At 40.4% G+C, this 6,837-nt stretch overlaps 1 protein-coding gene and 1 pseudogene across 2 annotated transcripts in view; one reads left to right on the top strand and one right to left on the bottom strand.

Moving 5' to 3' along the window:
* The window catches only part of LOC102842160, an 11,314-nt pseudogene extending 9,490 nt beyond the window's left edge, over positions 1-1,824 (top strand).
* NTM (neurotrimin) overlaps positions 1-6,837 on the bottom strand; it is a 749,477-nt gene that overhangs the window by 697,951 nt on the left and 44,689 nt on the right. The window lies entirely within an intron of this gene.

Here is a 6,837-nt window from a genome sequence, read left to right as displayed (position 1 = left end):
ATTCCACAGGAGAAAGATGAGGCTTTCTGCTCCCATAAAGATTTACAGGCTCAAAAACCCTGTGCAGGGTCACTATGAGTCAGAACTGACTCCATGGTACTTAACAACAACAATATGTGCTTCACTGGTTTTGCTACTCTGGAAAACCCTGCCTAAGACATGTGGTATTGAAAGAGTGGGGTTCTAGAGTAAAAAAAAAATCCTAAGTTTGAGCTTTCTAAATTGGTTCTCAAGTCATACTTCCATTTCATAGAATTCAGCCTTAGACTGATTTTGAATTTGGTACCCTTTCCATTATGTGGAGTCTGAGGAAGTCAGACACAGTCCCTAATTGGTTTAAACAGTTGGTGCTGTAAGCAGAATTCATTGCAATGGCTTCACACCTATGAATTTACGAGGTTTTATAAGAGAAAGAAAGAAGGGACATGGGAAAAAAATATTTCAGTAGAGGGGAGAGCAGCAGCATCTGCCCAAGACACGCTGGTTAAAAAAAAAAAAAAAAAAAAAAAAGCTGATAACAGGGCATGGACCTACAGGAACCCATCCTGCCAGAAGCCCAAGGTTATATATATATATATGAATGAGGTTAGTCCAAGAGAGTAGAAAAGTTTGAACTTGAGTGTTTTAAAAGGTTTATGTATTTGCCTTCTGGATATTGATTTCTCCTGCCTATTATTGTAAAAGAGACATACATGTGTGATAGAAAGGAATATTGTGTGTGATGATAACAGACAGCTTGTAAGGCTGCCTTCAGCCTGTACTTAATTGGAATTGCTAAAAGGGAAGTTTGAATTTTCTGGGAAAAGAATAGGCTTCTGGGTTTAAGCTTTTGTAGAGTATGGGCCTTAGGTGGAATCCCGAGCCTTATCCAGAACCTTCAGAGTTTGGACATTTGCATTTGAACAGGCATGCAGATCAACCCAGAACTGCTGGGAAAGCAGGAGATTCTTACAGAAAACAAGAGCAACAACAACAAAATGGACAGTTTGGCATTTTCAATTTCTGGACATCAAAGCAAGGAAAGGCAACCCATCGGAGCAAACATCCTTCTAGGACTGGAAGTTAATGGGAACCAGTAAGCAGTATGCATGTTGTTGATCACCTAAGTCTACATGTGTGCAGAATTGGGAGAAATGCAGCAATGAAGACACATCGACTCGGTCTATGCTCCTAGGTTACTGGGATATCCGCAGGCTGGCTCTTGCCATCCGCATGCTCCTAGAGTTCACAGATAACAATTATAAGGAGAAACGTTACACGTGTGGAGAAGCTCCTGACTATGATCGAAGCCAATGACTGGATGTGAATTTCAAGCTAGATCTGGACATTCATAATTTGCCCTATCTCGTGGATGGGAAGAACAAGGTCACCCAAAGCAATGCCATTTTGCGCTACAATGCTCGCAAGCACAATATGTGTGGTGAGACAGAAGAAGACAAGATTCGAGTAGACATCATAGAAAATCAAGTAATGGATTTCCGCATGCAACTTGTACAGATCTGCTACAACCCTGACCATGAAAAGTTGAAGCCTCAATACTTGAAACAGTTACCTGGACAACTGAAACAATTCTCTTTGTTCCTGCGGAAATTCTCTTGGTTTGCAGGGGAAAAGCTCACCTTTGTGGACTTTCTCACTTATGATGTCTTAGATCAGAACTGCATGTTTGAGCTCAGGTGCTTGGATAAGTTCCCAAATCTGAAGGCTCTCATGTGCCGTTTTGAGGCTTTGGAGAAAATAGCTGCATACATGCAATCTGACCATTTCTTCAAGATGTCCATCAACAACAAGATGGCCCAGTGGGGAAACAAGAGGCTATGCTGAGCAGAAGGCAGAGATGCACTACTTGTCTTGTTCCACCCTGTCCCTAGGGGCCTTTTCCTCTATCATTTCTGTTGTTTTCAATAAATAGTACTTAAGCTAAAAAAAAAAAAGTTTGGAAATGTTTTATTGACACCCATTGACCTTGAGATAAAAGGAGAGGGAAGGCTGACTGGACTGAAGATAAGGGAGCTGTGTGATCTTCTGCGCCCATGGGCACTAACGTAGGCCATGGGGGATAGGGCTGAGAACGAAGGTGCCAGTTGGTTTGAAGTGTGTGAAATCCTAAACTTGCAAATGGTACCCATTTGACCTTGCTTGGATGCCTAGGGCTGAGCTGACCAGAACCTAGCCAAATGAAGTCAAAGATGTTTGATACTTTGAGTAAATGTCAATTCCTACAATTTGATAAACTGGACTTTTGCTTATGGATGCAATTGCTCAAAATTCCAACTAGAATGGAGAATTCTTCAGATCAAGGAACATCCTTGTCTCCTCAGTGTACAGGGTTGATAAGGTCGGACAATTTAGATATTGGCTATCAAAAATGGTGGGGGTGACTATAAAGGCATGAAGTGGCTGGCTTATGAGTTTTCATGGGCATGCTTAGTTTTAGAATTAGAGAATAAAGGAGAATCCTCACTGTTTTCCTCTTTTCCAGATGGGTCTGGGTAAAGGGGTCTTTGGGGCTATGCTGATAGGATTTCAATTGTAAGTAACAGTTTGTAAGATTAATTGTGATTGAAAACTGTAATCATAGAAAATATGTAACTAAAAGTGGGGAATCCTTTCATTTCAGAAATAGATGATCCCAGGACCACCATCCACCATTAAGGAAGAACATGCGTGGAGCGAGCAATTCCTGCCTGGAAAAGCAGCAACAAAAGAGACAACGGCAAAGAAGGATCACATGGAAAATACAGCAGCTATGGACTCTAGTAAGGCTGTGTACCTATAAGCAGGTGACTGTCTTGCAGAATGTGCCCTTTGGACATTTAAATAAATATGTATTTTTCTTCTGTATTGCATGTGTGCATCAAATATTTTTGCTTTCTTAATTTGTGACATATAAGATTAAAAACGGGGTCACTGCATTTTGGGTTGTACTTGTTTTAGTTATGTTTGGAGCAAGTGTGACTTTTTAATTATCTTTATTTAGAGATTATAGGTAGAGTTTACAGGTTTCAAGTTGACAAGGGTGGACTATTATAGTTTGGGTTCTATGTCAACTTGACTAGGCCAGGATTTCTAGGGGTTTAGCAGCTGTGATGTTCTTATTTCTGTGGTGATGAAACCTAACACATGCATAGTTAGCTCTATGATGAGTAGTTATGAGTAGCCAATTGATTGAAGGGATGCTTCCTTGGGGGTGTGGTCTGTTCCCAAGATAATGGATGTGCAGGAGGAAATCTCTTCCAATGGGGACCTGGGACTCAATAATTGTAAGGCATTTCCTTGAAAATAAAGTACTCTCTATATATAATACAAGGGTGAGTCAAAAATTGTCTGGTAATTATACTCTGGTAAAACGTCCATCCACGTCTATGGCAGACGACAACATTTAGCATGCACTTGAAGTGATTCTGTTGAATCATGACAGTGGATTATGTGGCAAATCATTTGCAAATCAGCAATGCCTTTGCCTATGAACTAATCCAAGACAGACGTGGGTTTTGAAAAGTTTGTGCAAAATGGGTATTGAAACAACTCAGGGAAGAGTATAAACAGAAACATTTGGAGATCTGCAAACAAAACTTGGATCGACACTCAATGGAAAAAACGTGTTTCTTTAAAAAATGTGTTACTGGTGACGAGTCATGGATTCATTACTATGAGACTGAGAGTAAAGCCAGACTATGGAATGGAAACATCATCAATTGCCTACCAAGAAAATGTTTAAAAGTCACCTATCAGTTGGAAAATAGATGCTTAGTTTTCTGGGATTCTCAAGTACCAGGATTGGAAGACTATCAGAAGAAAGGATCAATAATCAATAGTGATCATTACAGTGAGACGTCCACTGAAGAACTGAAGCCTAAATTTGTGATTAAGCGTAATCATCCTATCATATTTCATTTCATTGCAATGATTACAATCCCCTCCATGCATCATCATTTAATGGCTTTTGCTTCCATTCCCTCTGCTTTTGTTTTTGTTTTGTTTTGTTTTTTGGATGTACACTGAAGCTATTCAGGAATATATAACTATTGAAACAACCAAAGGATACACCCCGTAAGCCTGCCACTCTCTCCCTTCCTGAGTCCAGAGTCCCCAGCCACTCCTTCTCTCCACATCATCGTCTCTGCCTCTATCTCTGGCATCACTGTTTCTCTGGATAGTGTCCCGCTCTCACTCTTCTCCCTTGATGGTCCAGGGACCTCTGCTCCTAGACTGCAAGATCAACCTCTCCCTTCCTTTTGTTACAAGACGTCTGTCTACCTTTACAACACTCACAATCAGTCTTGATAGCAATTATTTACTATTAAACCACAAGAGTCTTATCCCCATCTCCTTTCAACAGTCCCATCCAGACAAGTTGGAAACCACTCAGGGGAGATTCTACCTTCCCCCGCACCCTCTGAAACTAGGCTCCCTCTTGAAAGCTTGTAAACCAGTCACTTCATGCCTTTGTAGCATACCCCCTCCCCATTTTTTGTAGCCAATGTTTAAATTGCCCATCCCTGTCAACCCTGTGTACCCAAGGGGTGGGAATGGTCCTGGATTAAAGATCAGTTCCCTCTTTTGAGCTACTACATCCATCAGTATAGGTCAAGTTCATCCAATTGTAGTGGATTACTCTTTTTTTCCTCTTCATTCTTTCTCTAGTTGAGTTCTGATCATTCAGTCATTAAAGCCAGGTTAAATGGGTACTGTCTGCAACTATGGGTGTTCTTGTGCATATCCCCTCACTTCATATCAGCTGGACCCCTCACTCTAGTCCTCTGTGGCCATGTCCCTGTCCCTGGGCCCAGGAGTCCCCAGGTCTCGCCATATTGCTGGCCAACCAGGTCTTAATCCAGGTTGACAGGAGTCTATTAAATGTGGTTGGACTTAGCTCACAACTTCATTGCTGTTTTTCCCCCACTTCCTCTTATTGGTAGACTAACGTGGTAACCAAGAAGACCACATGTCTGCTCATGTACTCCCCCTGAGTCTCAATCTTGGAAAGGGGTTTTCCCTGAGCAGGTCCGACCCCTTGCCTTGATGGCTCCCTGGTGAACAATTTGCTTGTTCTTGTAGTAGTCAATGGGACTGCTGTACAACCCTAAACTTTTAATTCCTACTAAGAAAAACCTGTCTGGGCAAACCTGGCATTCCCTCCAACGTCTCCACAGGGTTACACTCTCCTCATTCTTTAAGAGTTAGAAAAATGTGAGGGGAATTTCTAATCTGCTTCTTTTAGGAAACAAGCAAAGGCCTATAATCAAAAATGCCAAAAATGCCAGCTAATGAGTGACATCCAAATAATGTGTGTGACATTGTTTTCTTTCTTTTGTAATTTTCAAAACACATTATTGTTGTTGTTAGGTGCCATCAAGTCAGTTTTGACTTGTAAAGACTTTACACACAACAGAATGAAAAATAGTCCGGTCCTGTGTCATCCTCACAATTGTTATGTTTGAGCCCATTGCCAATGCCACCAGGTCAATTCATTTCCTTGAGATCATCTTCTTTTTCACTGACCCTCTACTTTACCAAGAAATGTGTCCATCTACAGAAACTCATGGTGAACATGTCCGACATGTGAGAGACAAAGTCTTACCATCCTGGCTTCTAAGGAGCATTCTCGCTGTACTTTTTCCAATGCAGATTTGTTTGTTGACTCACTGGCAGTCCAAAACGTTCAGGAGTGTACATTTAATAGGCTTCTATAACACCATCATTCAAATACACTGATTCTTCCTTATTCATTGTTCAACTTTCACATAAGTATGAAGCAATTAAAAAATACTGTGGCTTGAGTCAGACACACTTTAGTCTCTGATTTGATATCTTTGTTCTTTAACACTTTAGGATGCATGAGAAATTGTAGCATGTGCCAATCAACTTTTTATTCTCCATAGGATCCTTCTCCTTGTGCTCCTTCCAGATTTTATCACAGAGTGCCCATTCTCTGTGACAAAATTAAGTCAATTAAGAGGAAACCTTTCATGTATTTTGTGGAATGGGTGCTCTGTGATCAAATATTTTAGGAATCCTTACCCATATTCAGAAATGACATTTTGAATAAAAGCTCTGATTGTTTCCATTTATAAGCTAATTTTGTCATCAAGGCAAGGTTAGTCAATTTATTTAAATAGCTCTCTTGCTTCAGGGATGCAGCAACATTAGGATGACATACAAATTCAATAACCAATCCCTCTTCTACAGTTAGCACTGCAGGGTACAAATAATGATACATTTTAAGTCTAGGTTCTATACTCAAATACCCCACTAAGCTTACCCAGAACCAGAAATAAGACTTTCTACTTCTGAGAAACATCTAGTTATTTAGAATAATAATAAAGAAACACTCCTGAATGTTTTGGAAAAATCATTTGTAATTGCTCAAGTTAACTATGCTACTGCTAATCGCATGACATGTTGTCCAAAGTAAACTGTCTTGTCCAAGTTACTTGGTATTACTTGTAAAACATTTGGACAATCAAGCAAATACAGACCCCCTTCAGGATATTTTAAAGTATTTACCAACTAATTTACACCAATTAATGTCTTTACTGATTTGATCTCCAACAAGTACTCTCCACTCCCATCCAAGACAGCTAGACATCTAGGAGCAGTTGACAATATTGTGCTGTAATTATATTCTATTATGTATTAGTGTAATTGCACAAGAGTCTAGCATAGTGCTTGGCATGAGATCAAGACAAAAACTGCAATCAGAAGTATCACGTAGGAAGACTCTCAAATTCAGGATGTTTAAAGGAGCTCTGGTAGCGTAGTGGTTACGAATTGGGCTGCGAACCTTAAGGTCAGCGGTTCGAAACTACCAGCCGCTCCGCGGGAGAAAGATGA

The sequence above is a fragment of the Chrysochloris asiatica genome, unplaced genomic scaffold (genome assembly GCF_000296735.1).
Source record: "Chrysochloris asiatica unplaced genomic scaffold, ChrAsi1.0 scaffold00158, whole genome shotgun sequence".
In the NCBI taxonomy this organism is placed as follows: Eukaryota; Metazoa; Chordata; class Mammalia; order Afrosoricida; family Chrysochloridae; genus Chrysochloris; species Chrysochloris asiatica.
The sequence above is the reverse complement of the archived record's forward strand: the minus strand, read 5'-3'. Positions and strand labels throughout refer to the sequence as shown.